At 39.9% G+C, this 16,594-nt stretch overlaps 1 protein-coding gene across 5 annotated transcripts in view; it reads right to left on the bottom strand.

Moving 5' to 3' along the window:
* The window catches only part of st3gal3b (ST3 beta-galactoside alpha-2,3-sialyltransferase 3b), a 91,023-nt gene extending 75,727 nt beyond the window's left edge, over positions 1-15,296 (bottom strand). For 3 of the 5 annotated variants that reach the window (XM_035800562.2, XM_035800565.2, XM_035800566.2), the window contains exon 1: positions 15,161-15,296. The gene's annotated coding sequence lies outside the window, so the exon portion shown is untranslated. Of the gene's footprint in view, positions 1-14,980; positions 15,136-15,160 lie in introns of those variants that run through there. The other 2 variants (XM_035800563.2, XM_035800564.2) reach the window with 2 other exon arrangements.
* Between the last annotated feature and the right edge of the window lie 1,298 nt (positions 15,297-16,594).

Here is a 16,594-nt window from a genome sequence, read left to right as displayed (position 1 = left end):
CAGCACGCATGTGAACCGCGGATCAATTGCAAAGTTTAACCATCATAATGTGAAATAGTTTTACTGCCGCTGTTACTTTTTAAAGTAGTAATTCCCTAAATCTCGATATAGAGTTGCAGTGAAAAGATAAAGACAAGACAGATACGTGCTGTGTTTTACTTTTAAAGCAGTTGTGTGTACTGTTCACTTGAGCGGGGCATGTTCAATCAATCCCTGATGCTCGCGTTGCAAAAAGCAAACAAGACAAAAAAGAGCAGTGACAGACATGGCTAGCGGAGGAGCTGAAGAACTGGAAAAGCCTCCCGCTTCATTTAAGTCTCATGTATGGGAGCATTTTGGCTTTCCTGTCAGATATGGAATGAGGGTGGTGGACAACACCATTACGGTGCGTAGGCATTGTGCCACAAGAAAGCTGTGTGGATAATGAAAATACATTGAGCATGGCCACACAATTAAAGCGTCATCACCCTGGTGTGTCAGTGACGGGAGCCAACTCAGCCAAGAAACAACAACTTCTCACCACGGCATTTAAGCAGCCCTTTGCTGCAGAATCAGACCGGGCCTAAGCCATCACCAAATCTATTGGGATGTTTATCTCTGGAGACATGAGGCCATACTCTGTTGTGGAAAACAAAGGGTTTAAAAATATGGTTAAAGTGATTGAGCCACGCTATCCAAGGCATCCTCTGTTTCCCTCACCACAGACGGCTGGACCTCCAGGGCAACGGAAAGCTACGTGACTGATCACGACACCACATAGGAGTGGGAGATGCAAAGTCTGGTGCTACAGACACACCCCCTCTATGAGATTCACACAGGCACAAATCTGGTACAGGTACTGCTAGCAGTAGCAGAGTGGAAGCTAGAGAGTAGAGGTCAACCGATTATGATTTTTCAACTCCGATACCGATTATTGGAGGACATAAAAAGCCGATACCGATGAATCGGCTGATTTTTTAAATTTATTTGTAATAATGACAATTACAACAATACTGATTTAACACTTATTTTAACTTAATATAATACATTTTTTTTTAAATGTAGCCTTAAATAAATAATGAAACATGTTCAATTTGGTTTAAATAATGTAAAAACAAAGTGTTGGAGAAGAAAGTAAAAGTGCAATATGTGCCATGTAAGAAAGCAACAAGTTGGTAGTTCCTTTTAACATGAGTCTTCAATATTCCCAGGTAAGAAGTTTTAGGTTGTAGTTATTATAGGAATTATAGGACTATTTTCCTCTAAACCATGTATTTCATATACCTTTGACTATTGGATGCTTTTATAGGCACTTTAGTATTGCCAGTGTAACAGTATAGCTTCCGTCCCTCTCCTCGCTCCTAACTGGGCTCGAACCAGGAGCACATCGACAACAGCCACCCTCGAAGCAGCGTTACCCATGCAGAGCAAGGGGAACAACTACTCCAAGTCTCAGAGCGAGTGATGTTTGAAACGCTATTAGCGCGCATCCGCTAACTAGCTAGCCATTTCACATTGTTACACCAGCCTAATCTCGGGAGTTGATAGGCTTGAAATGATAAACAGCAGAGCTGCTGGCTAAACGCACGAAAGTGCTGTTTGAATGAATGCTTATGAGTCTGCTGGTGCCCACCATCGCTCAGTCAGACTGCTCTATCAAATCATCTATAACATAATAACACACAGAAATACGAGCCTCTGGTCATTAATATGGTCGAATCCGGACACTATCATCTCGAAAACAAAACGTTTATTCTTTCAGTGAAATACGGAACCTTTACATATTTTATCTAACGGGTGGCATCCATCAGTCTAAATATTCCTGATACATTGCACAACCTTCAATGTTATGTCATAATTACGTAAAATTCTGGCAAATTAGTCCGTAATGAGCCAGGCGGCCCAAAATGTTGCATATACCCTGACTCTGCGTGCAATGAACGCAAGAGAAGTGACAATTTCACCTTGTTAATATTGCCAGCTAACCTGGATTTATTTTAGCTAAATATGCAAGGTTTAAAAATATACACTTCTGTGTCTTGATTTTAAGAAAGGCATTGATGTGTCTTGATTTTAAGAAAGGCATTGATGTTTATGGTTAGGTACACAGAGCAACGACAGTCCTTTTTCACGAATGCACACTGCATCGATTATATGCAACGCAGGACACGCTAGATAAACTAGTAATATCAACCATGTGTAGTTATAACTAGTGATTATGATTAATTAAGTTTAATGCTAGCTAGCAAATTACCTTGGCTTCTTACTGCATTCGCATAACAGGCGGGCGCCTCGTGAGGCAGGTGGTTAGAGCGTTGGACTAGTTTACCGTAAGGTTGCAAGATTGAATAACTGAGCTGACAAGGTAAAAATCTGTCGTTCTGCCCCTGAACAAGGCAGTTAACCCACCATTCCTAGGCCGTCATTGAAAATAAGAATGTGTTCTTTACAGACTTGCATCATTAAATAAAAGGTGCAAAAAATATATATTTAATTATTATTATTTATTTTTTATTTTTTTTAAATCGGCAAAATGGGCATCCAAAATGACCGATTGTTATGAAAACTTGAAATCGGCCCTAATTAAATCGGCCATTCCGATTAATTGGTCGACCTCTACTAGAGAGGCCCAATAGAAATATCCCAACCACCACAGATAATGCCAAGAACCAAGTAAATGCAGTGATAGTGGCTGGACTGAGGCCACAGATAGCTTGCTTTGCGCGTGATAAATTCAGCATCCCAAAGGGGAATCTGAGTGAACCAGATGGAACGCCTTCTTGGGAGGATCAGGAAAAACCCACAAGCTCATAAACGATGTCACAAGATGGAACTCCACTTATGACATTTTGGAGGGCAATCTTAAGCAGCAGCCAGCTGTATACTCTGCACTGACAGACTAGACCCTGGAAAAATTATTAAAGATTATTAAAGAAACTTTTTTGATGATGATGTGAAAGTGGCAGAGGAGGTCCTCCAGGTGCTCAAACCCCTCAAAACAGTTACAACCTTAATGAGCACTGAAACTGTGTCCATGATCCTACCTCTGAAAACAAGGATTCTACAATCCGTGGCCCCAAGTGAGGAAGACAGCACCATCACTAGAGATGTCAAGGCTGCCATTAGAGAGGACCTGAACCCCAGATAACCCCCTAATGTACAGAACTACCTTCAATGATCTACTGCACTGGATCCAAGTCTCACCTAAACCTTGCCCTACACCGGAGGACATGCAGTGATCTCACCACTGAGATTGTGGCCATTGAAGAGGTAAAAACATTTATTTTTACAAATAAGAGTGAATTACTTAAATAATGAATATACTGCAGTCTAATCTTAGTCTATGCTATTGCTATTAGAATCATCCATATTTTATTTGGAATAATGGCTCTTATTAAATATTATTGCCACAATTATAGTTCTATGAAATATGAAAATAGTTTGTTTAATAGATCATTTTTTTCTGCAGGGTCAAGCCACAGAGCCGACAGGAGCAGACTCAGAGGCATCTCCTCCACAAAATAATTTGGCCATGAAGGAGCTTTCAGGGAGACTTTTGCGAGCAAGGACACAGGCAAGACGTTTGCCAACACCATCAAAGAGGTGGTGGCATCCTACAAGGCAGCAAGTGGCATTCCAGTAGATGGTGATCCACTGGCATAGTGGAAAAGCAATGAGTGCAAATACCATCACATTGCCATGATGGCAAGACGCTACCTGGCACTTCAGTTCCTGGCGAGAGGGTGTTCTCCACGACAGGGTACATAGTGACTGTAAAGAGGTCTACTCTCTCCCCAGAGAATGTAGACATCCTCATCTTTTTGAAAAATTATTTGAAGTTATAAGCTTAGGTCTGCTTTTCTTTCTTTCTTTTTGTACTTTTTATTGATGTGGACTAGAGGTCGACCGATTAATCGGAATGGCCGATTAATTAAGGCCGATTTCAAGTTTTCATAACAATCGGAAACCGGTATTATTGGACTCCGATTTTGCCAATTTATTTTTTCTACACCGTTATTTAATCTTTATTTAACTAGGCAAGTCAGTTAAGAACACATTCTTATTTTCAAGGGCGGCCTAGGAACGAGGCAGAACGACAGATTCTTACCTTGTCAGCTCGGGGGATCCAATCTTGCAACCTTACAGTTAACTAGTCCAACGCTCTAACCACCTGCCTCAAGAGGAGCCTGCCTGTTACGCGAATGCAGTAAGCCAAAGTAAGTTGCTCGCTAGGATTAAACTTCTTATAAAAAATAATCAATCAACGACTGTCGTTGCTCCAATGTGTACTTAACCAAACATCAATGCCTTTCTTAAAATCAATACACAAGTATTTATTGTTAAACCTGCATATTTAGCCAAAAGAAATCCAGGTTAGCAGGCAATATTAACCAGGTGAAATTGTGTCACTTCTCTTGCATTCACTGCACGCAGAGTCAGGGTATATGCAACAGTTTGGGGTGCCTGGCTCTTTGCGAACTAATTTGCCAGAATTTTACGTAATTATGACATAACATTGAAGGTTGTGCAATTTAACAGGGATATTTAGACTCATGGATGCCACCAGTTTGATAAAATACGGAACGGAATAAACGTTTTGTTTTCGAGGTGATCGTTTCTGGATCTGACCTAAGGCTCGTATTTCTGTGTGTTTATTATAGTTAAGTCTATGATTTGATATTTGATAGAGCAGTCTGACTGAGGGGTGGTAGGCAGCAGCAGACTTGTAATAGTCAAAGGTATATGGTTTAGAGAGAAATAGTTGACGCGTTATAATTCCTGTCATAACTTACGGCTGAACTTGAAAGGGGTTCCTTCGTTATTTTACCATTATCTTCCATAGAGAATGTCTCGATCTACTTCAAATAAGGTCTGTGTTTCGTGCAGGCTTAAACCGCCTCGGCGTTTTGATACCCATGTAAATCTCACTAGGATAAGGTAACGTTTGTCAAACTATTTTCATAAATCCATCTCAACAAAAAAAAAGATATTCGCTTATATTTAGCCAATATTGATCAGTTACCTTGTCCTATGGATATCTACACAGTTATAAAATTGGCAAGGTGGTGTAGGCCTACACGAAACAGACCTTATTTTAAGTTAATCTAAAAAATAAATAAATGAATGAAAGGTACCACTTTTCAGATTTTGCTAGAAGGTGTCATGGACATTATGACTCGCACTTTGGTAGTCAATTCTTACCATGTCCATTATTAAAATAGGATTTCCTGCATATAGAAATTACAGTTGTTGTTTTCAACATTCATCACAGGTAACTTACTCTCTGTTTGAATAAAAATACAGTTTGTCTCCTAAACAGACTCTTCAGTATCATTGTCACTTCAGAGCTGTGTGTGTGTTTTACAGATGGCAGAGAAAAGCAGAGCACCAGTGTGGGACTATTACATGGAATTGGCACCAGGGAAAGCAAGGCGTCTTATTTGTGATAAAGATGTAAGCATGGGGTCAGCAACAGCTAAATAAAAAAATACCACCAACCTTTTGGAATCACCTTAAGAACACCCATCCAAAAGCCCATATGTATTATATTAAGTTAAAATAAGTGTTCATTGTTCATTCAGTATTGTTGGAATTGTCATTATTACAAAAAAAATATATATATATATATACACACACACACACACAGTGGGGCAAAAAAGTATTTAGTCAGTGCAAGTTCTCCCACTTAAAAAGATGAAGTGTACCTATGACGAAAATTACAGGCCTCAACTATGACAGACAAAATTATTATTATTTATTTGCAAATTATGATGGAAAATAAGTATTTGGTCACCTACAAACAAGCAAGATTTCTGGCTCTCACAGACCTGTAACTTCTTCTTTAAGAGGCTCCTCTGTCCTCCACTTGTTACCTGTATTAATGGCACCTGTTTGAACTTGTTATCAGTATAAAAGACACATTACATTTACATTTAAGTCATTTAGCAGATGCTCTTATCCAGAGCGACTTACAAATTGGTGCATTCACCTTATGACAGACACCTGTCCACAACCTCAAACAGTCACACTCCAAACTCCACTATGGCCAAGACCAAAGAGCTGTCAAAGGACACCAGAAACAAAATTGTAGACCTGCACCAGGCTGGGAAGACTGAATCTGCAATAGGTAAGCAGCTTGGTTTGAAAGAAATCAACTGTGGGAGCAATTATTAGGAAATGGAAGACATACAAGACCACTGATAATCTCCCTTGATCTGGGGCTCCACGCAAGATCTCACCCCTTGTGGTCAAAATGATCACAAAAACGGTGAGCAAAAATCCCAGAACCACACGGGGGGACCTAGTGAATGACCTGCAGAGAGCTGGGACCAAAGTAACAAAGCCTACCATCAGTAACACACTACGCCACCAGGGACTCAAATCCTGCAGTGCCAGACGTGTCCCCCTGCTTAAGCCAGTACATGTCCAGGCCCGTCTGAAGTTTGCTAGAGAGCATTTGGATGATCCAGAAGAAGATTGGGAGAATGCATTATGGTCAGATGAAAGCAAAATATAACTTTTTGGTTCAAACTCAACTCGTCGTGTTTGGAGGACAAAGAATGCTGAGTTGCATCTAAAGAACACCATACCTACTGTGAAGCATGGGGGTGGAAACATCATGCTTTGGGGATGTTTTTCTGCAAAGAGACCAGGACGACTGATCCGTGTAAAGGAAAGAATGAATGGGGCCATGTATTGTGAGATTTTGAGTGAAAACCTCCTTCCATCAGCAAGGGCATTGAAGATGAAACGTGGCTGGGTCTTTCAGCATGACAATGATCTCAAACACACCGCCCGGGCAACGAAGGAGTGGCTTCGTAAGAAACATTTCAAGGTCCTGGAGTGGCCTAGCCAGTCTCCAGATCTCAACCCCGTAGAAAATCTTTGGAGGGAGTTGAAAGTCCGTGTTGCCCAGCAACAGCCCCAAAACATCACTGCTCTAGAGGAGATCTGCATGGAGGAATGGGCCAAAAAGACCAGCAACAGTGTGTGAAAACCATGTGAAGAATTACAGAAAACGTTTGACCTCTGTCATTGCTAACAAAGGGTATATAACAAAGTATTGAGATAAACTTTTGTTATTGACCAAATACTTATTTTCCACCATAATTTGCAAATAAATTCATTAAAAATCTTACAATGTAATTTTCTGAATCTTTTTTTCTCATTGTCTGTCATAGTTGAAGTGTACCTATGATGAAAATTACAGGCCTCTCTCATCTCACCGTATTCATTGATCTGGCCAAGGCTTTCGACTCTGTCAATCACCACATCCTCATCGGCAGACTCGACAGCCTTGGTTTCTCAAATGATTGCCTCGCCCGGTTCACCAACTACTTCTCTGATAGAGTTCAGTGTGTCAAATCGGAGGGTCTGCTGTCCGGACCTCTGGCAGTCTCTATGGGGGTTCAATTCTTGGACCGACTCTCTTCTCTGTATACATCAATTAGGTCGCTCTTGCTGCTGGTGAGTCTCTGATCCACCTCTACGCAGACGACACCATTCTGTATACTTCTGGCCCTTCTTTGGAAACTGTGTTAACAACCCTCCAGAGCTTCAATGCCATACAACTCTCCTTGCGTGGCCTCCAATTGCTCTTAAATACAAGTAAAACTAAATGCATGCTCTTCAACCGATCGCTACCTGCACCTACCCGCCTGTCCAACATCACTACTCTGGACGGCTCGGACTTAGAATACGTGGACAACTACAAATACTTAGGTGTCTGGTTAGACTGTAAACTCTCCTTCCAGACCCATATCAAACATCTCCAATCCAAAGTTAAATCTAGAATTGGCTTCCCATTTCGCAACAAAGCATCCTTCACTCATGTTGCCAAACATACCCTTGTAAAACGGACCATCCTACCAATCCTCGACTTTGGCGATGTCATTTACAAAATAGCCCCCAATACCCTACTCAACAAATTGGATGCAGTCTATCACAGTTCAATCCGTTTTGTCACCAAAGCCCCATATACTACCCACCATTGCGACCTGTACGCTCTCGTTGGCTGGCCCTTGCTTCATACTCGTTGCCAAACCCACTGGCTCCATGTCATCTACAAGACCCTGCTAGGTAAAGTCCCCCCTTATCTCAGCTCGCTGGTCACCATAGCATCTCCCACCTGTAGCACACGCTCCAGCAGGTATATCTCTCTAGTAACCCCCAAAACCAATTCTTTCTTTGGCCGCCTCTCCTTCCAGTTCTCTGCTGCCAATGACTGGAACAAACTACAAAAATCTCTGAAACTGGAAACACTCATCTCCCTCACTGGCTTTAAGCACCAACTGTCAGAGCAGCTCACAGATTACTGCACCTGTACATAGCCCACCTATAATTTAGCCCAAACAACTACCTCTTTCCCTACTGTATTTTATTTAGCTCCTTTGCACCCAATTATTTTTATTTCTACTTTGCACATTCTTTCATTGCAAAACTACCAGTCCCCAGTGTTTTACTTTTACTTTTATATTGTATTTACTTTGCCACCATGGCCTTTTTTGCCTTTACCTCCCTTCTCACCTCATTTGCTCACATTGTATATAGACTTGTTTATACTGTATTATTGACTGTATGTTTGTTTTACTCCATGTGTAACTCTGTGTCGTTGTATCTGTCGAACTGCTTGCTTTGCTTTATCTTGGCCAGGTCGCAATTGTAAATGAGAACTTGTTCTCAACTTGCCTACCTGGTTAAATAAAGGTGAAATAAAAATAAATAAAAATCTTTTTAAGTGGGAGAACTTGCACAATTGGTGGCTGACTAAATACTTTTTTGGCCCACTGATTGATGTATGCATGTATACACACACACACACACACACACCATTATATACACACACACACACAATTTTAATTTTTTTAATGTAATTATTATTTTATTTTTTGTTTAAATTGACCGATTAATCGGTATCTGCTTGGACACGGGGTATTTTTTAGTTCACTATCGTTCATAGGAAGAAGTTATCATGCCTCATATTGCACTTTAACAATTGAGTATTGAATATTTTAAATTTCTATTTAAACATTCCTTGGTGTAAGTGTTCTTTAAGTAATAAATGGAAAGCAAAGCTGTTTGTCTCTCTTTTTCTTTTTTTTCAGATCCGAAAATGTATCTGATCAATGACTTTAAACCGTGATCCGATCCGTGAGTTTTGTGATCCGTTGCACCACTACTGACAACATTGTGAAAATGACACGCACATCAATGGGGCCAGAAGCCATGCTTTGTTATGATACTGAACAGTCAGATAGCAACAATGACAAGAATCTGCCTAGTGGGGAATTGTTTTATCTTGACACCAGGTCTTGCTTTGAGGTGTTTTGACTGATTTCATGTCAAATCAAAGTTTATTGGTCGAGTACAGACATTTGCAGATGTTAACGCAGGTGCAGCGACATGTTTGTGTTTCTAGCTCCAACAGTGCAGTAATACCTAGCAATAAAAAACACAATCCAGAAAATTAAACAAGTAAGGAAATTAAGAAATATCAGAACGAGCAATGTCAGAGACCGGAATATGTGGGGCGGCAGCGTAGCCTAGTGGTTAGAGCGTTGGACTAGTAACCGGAAGGTTGCGAGTTCAAACCCCCGAGCTGTCAAGGTCGTTCTGCCCCTGAACAGGCAGTTAACCCGCTGTTCCCAGGCCGTCATTGAAAATAAGAATATGTTCTTAACTGACTTGCCTGGTTAAATAAAGGTAAAATGAAAATAAAAAATAAAAATGTATATGAGGGCTGTCCGACAACAAAATAATATTGGTTGACCAAAAGTTGTCTATTCTTTCGACCAATCGATTGGTAGAAAATTTGACATTTAATTTTTTCATAGACAATATTTTAGTCAAATCCATTCAGAAAGTACTCAGACCCCTTCACATTGTTACGTTACAGCCTTATTTATAAAAAATATTTTAAAACATTGTCAATCTACACATAATACCCCATAATGACAAAGAAAAACCCGAAATAACAAAAAGGTATGATTTGGAAAGACACATACAAAGGTCCCACAAAAATCCAGAAAATCACATTGTATGATTTTTAAGTAATTAATTTGCATTTTATTGCATGACATAAGTATTTGATACATCAGAAAGAGGCAGGGGGGCATATAATCCCAATCCACTGTATTCCACATCATTTATTTGTTACAAACCTCTCTATGATTTAGTTTAATTTGTTAGCAGAGAATGTTAAACAATACTTCACAGGCTAGAACTGGCAATACTGACCATTCAGAAGAAAGAGCCAAAGGTGTCTTGTGTACGATCATCTGAATCTGATATGGAAGACCCATCACTTCAGGAGAAAATCCAAACGAGAGCTCTGTCTCGGGCAAGAGCTCGGTGTGGATATTTGTCTAGAGTCTATTGGAACTCGCTGGATCCCCCATGTCCACAGAACCCTCAAAGTGTTCCTGCGGCATGGGCGGACAAAGCAGGTCAGTTTTACACAGGAAATGTAATAGCACATGTTGTTTTAAAAAGAAAATAAGTTCAAGACTCAAATTAACTTTCAGAATCAAGTAATTGACAGGTGACAGTTTATTTACTCACTACTTAACCTGTTAGTCCTCTAGGGGCATTATTTCATTTTTGGATAAAACGACGTGCCCATTTTAAGCGCAATATTTTGTCACGAAAAGATGCTCGACTATGCTTGGAATTGATAGTTTTGGAAAGAAGACACTCTTACGTTTCCAGAACTGCAAAGATTTTCACTGTGAGTGCCTTATAACAAAAGCTTCAGGCAAAACCAAGATGTTTGAGCGACCAGGAAATGAACAGGATTTCTGAAGGTACAGTTTCCATGATCGCCTTATATGGCTGTGAATGCGACAGGAATGAACGGACACTTTCTAGCGTTTCCCCAAGGTGTCTGCAGCATTGTGACGTATTTGTAGGCATATCATTGGAAGATTCACCATAAGAGACTACAATTGCCAAGTGTCCCGCACGGTGTCTGCGTGGAAATTGGTGCGCAAAAGTCAGCTACCAGTATTTTTCCATCCGAATCAGAGAACAAAGAAGGCTTCTAGGACTGCCATTTCAATGAAGAGATATATGACAAAACACCTTGAGGATTGATTCAAACAACGTTTTCCATGTTTCAGTCTATATTATGGAGTTAATTCGGAAAAAAGTTTGACGTGTAGGTGACTGAATTTTCAGTTAGTTTCGGTAGCCAAATGCATAGTAACAAAACGGAACGATGTGTCCTACACAAGAATCTTTCAGGAAAAACTGGACATCTGCTATGTAACTGAGAGTCTCCTCATTGAAACATCTGAAGTTCTTCAAAGGTAAATTATTTTATTTGATCCCTTTGCTGGTTTTTGTGAATATGTTGCGTGCTAAATGCTAACGCTAAATGCTAAGCTAGCTATCACCACTCTTACACAAATTATTGATTTTCTCTGGTTCTAAAGCATATTTTGAAAATCTGAGACGACAGGATTGTTAAGAAAAGGATAAGCTTGAGAGCAGGCATATTTATTTCATTTCATTTGCGATTTTTAGAAATCGAGGCTTCTACTGTGAGGGGGGCTGATTGAGTCAGGGCTCTGGCAGAGTGGCATGAGCTGATCACGCACGCTCACCTGAGAACGACCAGCGTTCCATTGCATTTCTGAAGACAAAGGAATTCTCCGGTTGGAACATTATTGAAGATCTATGATAAAAACATCCTATACTTCGTTTGACATGTTTCTACGAACTGTAAAATGACTTTCCGTCTGAATTTTCGCCTGGATTTGCCCGCGCCTTGTGATTTTGGATTTGTACTAAATGTGCGAACAAAAAGGAGGTATTTGGACATAAATGATGGACTTTATCGAACAAAACAAACAATTGTGGAACTGGGATTCCTGGGAGTGCATTCTGATGAAGATCAAAGGTAAGTGAATATTTATAATGCTATTTCTGACTTCTGTTGACTCATGGCGGATATCTGTATGGCTTGTTTGGGCACTGAGCGCTGTACTCAGATTATTGCATGGTGTGCTTTTTCTGTAAAGTTTTAATTTAAATCTGACACAGCGGTTGCATTAACATTCAGCTTCTTCACCTGTGTGATAGTCTGAGACCAGACACCCAGACAGCTGATGAAGTCACCCAGGTGTCCCACACAAGTTGCCCAAATGTACCCAAGTGGCCAAATTGGTGAAATGACCTATAACTATATACAGCAGTGCAAATAACTATATACAACACATCAAAAAGCTATTCTAACACACACACACAAAAAAAAAAAGTTTTAAAAAATATTAGAAAATAAACACAACCGAATAACTTCCGCACAAACTGTCAGAAACAGCGTCAGGGAAGCTCATCTGCATGCTCCTCATCCTCACCAGGGTCTTGACCTGACTGCAGTTCTGCATCGCAGCCAACTTCAGTGGGCAAATGCTCACCTTCGATGGCCACTGGCACCCTGGAGAAGTGTGGTCTTCACAGATTAATCCCAGTTTCAACTGTACTGGGCAGATGGCAGACAACGCGTGGGCGAGCGGTTTGCTGATATCAACGTTGTGAACAGAGTTCCCCATGGTGGCGGTGAGGTTACGGTACGGGCAGGCATAAGCTACGGCCAACAAACACGATCGCATTTTATCGATGTCAATTTGAATGCACAGAGATACCGTGACGAGATCCTGAGGCCCATTGTCATGCAATTCATCTGCAGCCATCACCTCATGTTTCACCATGATAATACACAGCCCCATGCTGCAAGGATCTGTACACAATTCCTGGAAGATGAAAATGGCCTGCATACTCGTCAGACATGTCACCCATTGAACACGTTTTGGATGCTCTGGATCGACGTGTAAGACAGCGTGTTCCAGTTCCTGCCAATATCCAGCAACATTGCACAACCATTGAAGAGTGGGACAACATTCCACAGGTCAATCAACAGCCTGATCAACTCTATGTGAAGGAGATGTGTCGAGATGCATGAGGCAAATTATGGTCACACCAGATAGTGACCGCTTTTCTGATCCACGCCCCTACCTTTTTTTAAATGCAATCTGTATTCCCAGTCATGTGAAAAACATAGATCAGGCTGTCCCATATGGCGGCGCACAATTGGCCCAGCGTCGTCCGGCTTTGACCATCATTGTAAATCAGAATTTGTTCTTACCTGACTTACCTAGTTACATAAAATGTTACATTTAAAATATACATTACATTTTTCTTAATTAAGGTCTAACCCATCTATTTAGAGTGACTGATTTCCTTCTATGATCTAACTCTGTAAAATCTTTGAAATTGAAGCATGTTGCATTTATATTTTTGTTCAGTGTAGTAAAAAGTTAACTATTTGGTCCCATATTCATAGCATTCTGACTACGCCAAGGTTTTGACTACAAACTTGGATGCATTTGCTGTTTGTTTTGGTTGTGTTTCAGATTATTTTGTGCCCAATAGAAATTACTGATAAATATTGTAGTGTCATTTTGGAGAAACTTTTATTTTAAATAAGAATAGAACGTTTCTAAACATTCTACATTAATGTGGATGCTTCCATGATTACGGATAATCCTCAATAAATCGTGAATGATGAGAAAGTTAAACGCACAAATATTATACCCCCCAAGACATGCTACCCTCTCACCATTACATAATATAATAATAATATATGCCATTTAGCAGACGCTTTTATCCAAAGCGACTTACAGTCATGTGTGCATACATTCTACGTATGGGTGGTCCCGGGGATCGAACCCACTACCCTGGCGTTACAAGCGCCATGCTCTACCAACTGAGCTACAGAAGGACCACATGGAGAGGGGAGGTATGATATTGGTGCGTCCAATTTCACTACTTTTGTTTGTCTTAAGTAACTTTTAGTAGGTATCAAAAATACATAAATTATGTTTTGTATGGCTATGAGGCCAGGTTAGGGTATAGTAGCTGTTGATTCAGGGGAATACATGACAGGCACTAATTTGCAATATAGCCTATGTTGTTAGCTTGGCTTTTATAACACAAGGCTTAAACAGACTGGCAGAGAGCAAACAGAGTGACAGCAGAGAAGGTGCTGAGACAGATAAGACAGCAAGGAGGCAAACAAAATGGCGAGAGCAGAGGCACAGTTATAGTGAGTGGTGAGTTGGTGTTTTTACATATTGCATTGGTTTTAAACATAAGCTTGTATAAAAAAAATAAAAAACAGAATGAGGACCATGTCTCACCAGTCACTGGTACAGAAATGGTTGACTGATTAGTACTTGGGGTAAAGGTCTTGCTGGAAGACCCACTTGCAGCCAAGTGTCTGCCTATTGGCAGAGGCAACCGGGTTTTTTGGCTAAAATATCATGGTACGAGGTAAAGTTAATGATGCCGTTGACCTTAACAAGGGCCCTAGGACCAGTGGAAGCGAAACAGCCCCATAGTACCAGAACATCTGAGCAGGCAGTGATGTGGGCTAGAGTGGATAAAATGTCAGGGCCGAATTCAAGTCCCAGTCCGTCCGTATTCATTACCCCGATTCTGTTACCAAAAAAAAAAAAAAAAAACGTATTAAAACGGAAGCAAACGGAAAGGGAGGGACCTACCTGAATGTGTCCCACCATAGAAACTCTCGTTTTAGTTGCGAAACTATTTGGCTAATGATTACATCCCAGGTTTGTTCTATAGCACGTAACGTCACGTAGGAAAATAACGGTCCATTAATCCCAATGTCTATATGCAGAAATGCTAGCCGTTTCCTCAATATAAAAACTTACATATGAAGCTTGTTGGACATAAAATTACCTTTCCCTAGTAGCAGTCGGGTTGGAAAATAAAATTAGTACCGATAGCTAACTTCTTCAGCTAACTCTTTGGCTTGTTAGCTGACGTTGGCAACACAGTCAAATCAAATCAACTGTGGTTAAATTGCCTTGGGTTTGTGAGGTTCCTAAATGAGTTATTGAATATAGCTATTGCAATCACCACTGCAAAACTGTATATACGCTAGTCATTTACAACAACAACAACAACAACAAAATATTACCTTAGGTAGGTGCGTTAGCTAGCTAAACACTTAGCTAGCTAACCGAAGAGACATCAAACGATGAGTCAAATAACACGCTAGCTAACTAAGCTAACATCCACCGTCGTGTAAAAACAAGGAGCTTCTCCCTAAATACACCGAGCTGTCTACAATAAAAACGGATTCGTTTTTGGTCGTTACCTTAACCTCTCCTTTTTTCCCCAGATTTGCCCGTTGTTGAGAGACGGCTAGACGAGTTTAAACAACGAAGAGGTCGCCACCGTATCCCCCCCCTCCTCCTCTTCCTCCTTCACCGACCATCACCATGTTAATCCCGGGAACTCAATTGAGCAGAATTGAAGACGTTCAGACTTCAGAAAATCTCCCTAAAAAAAAAAATCACGCGCTCGCTCGCGCCCCGTTCTTTTTTCTCCAAACCATCTCGCTCAACAGCATGTTCCTCACATCCCACTGTGCACACATGTCATTCCAACGTGGACTACCAGTTGCATATCACGGAATTGGGGAGAATGGGTTAAAAAAATAATTAAAAAAACATATATTAAAAAATACCCCCCAAAAATGGATAATTCAGTGGATAATATTTCGTTGAGACGTTGATCAATGACATTACAACCTATATTCACCAACTCAAAAAGACTCAATTTAGAATTTCCAATGTGTTTATTATTATGCTTTCAACCGTCGAAGGGCACCACCAAATTCTAATGAAAAAAACATGTCGGATTTTTGGTTTAGTTGTCACACAAATGTCTGTCACTGTGGCTTTCAACCATTTAAAAGAGTAGTTGATAAACTAATCCATGGTTCAATTTTCTTTAACAGCCACTACAAACCTCAGCTAACTTTCAATGGAAGTGGTGGGGGCATGAGAACATGTTTAAAACAATTATGCTCAAATCACCTGAAATCAATTCAAATCAACTCCATATTTGGTTTGATGTTACTTAAAGGTGATTGTGTAATTTAAAAGAAAATAACATGCTCACGTGCCTCCATCACTTCCATTGAAGTTTACATTTGATTTAGTCCTATTCTTTAACTAACTAGATTTTTTGGTAACATGGAGATGTGAATCCAACATATCTCTAACTAATTAAGTCAATGGCACAGATGTAACGATCCAAGGAGAAGATACATTTCCATTAAATGTGGATATTTCATATCATTACATTTTAAATCCACCAGAGCTTGAAACATTAGGCCGATTATATTGTCTATTTATAGTTGAATTCTGGGGTTAATTGAAACAATAGTTGTTGATACACATTTTGAATGGCTTTTACATATTGGATGTTTTACAAGAAAAATTACTTTTATTCATGGTTGTTTGTATTGTTTTTAAATGAGCAATATGTACTTTTTAACAAATGTAAATGTAATATTCAAATGCTGTTGTTATGCTTTTATGCCATTTTTATGGGTATAAATGTTGTACAAATATAAATTTGCTGTTTTTAAAGGAAATGTAACAATAAAACCTTTTCTAAATAAATAAATAAATAGGCCTGGATAGCATCACTGATGATAGCATCTAAACTTTTATTTAACCAGGCAAGTTAGCTAAGAACAAATTCTTATTTACAATGAAAGCCTAGGACCAGTGGGGTAATT

The sequence above is a fragment of the Oncorhynchus keta genome, chromosome 23 (assembly GCF_023373465.1).
Source record: "Oncorhynchus keta strain PuntledgeMale-10-30-2019 chromosome 23, Oket_V2, whole genome shotgun sequence".
NCBI classification, from domain to species: Eukaryota; Metazoa; Chordata; class Actinopteri; order Salmoniformes; family Salmonidae; genus Oncorhynchus; species Oncorhynchus keta.
Note: the sequence above shows the minus strand (reverse complement) of the source record. Positions and strands in the feature narration are given on the sequence as shown.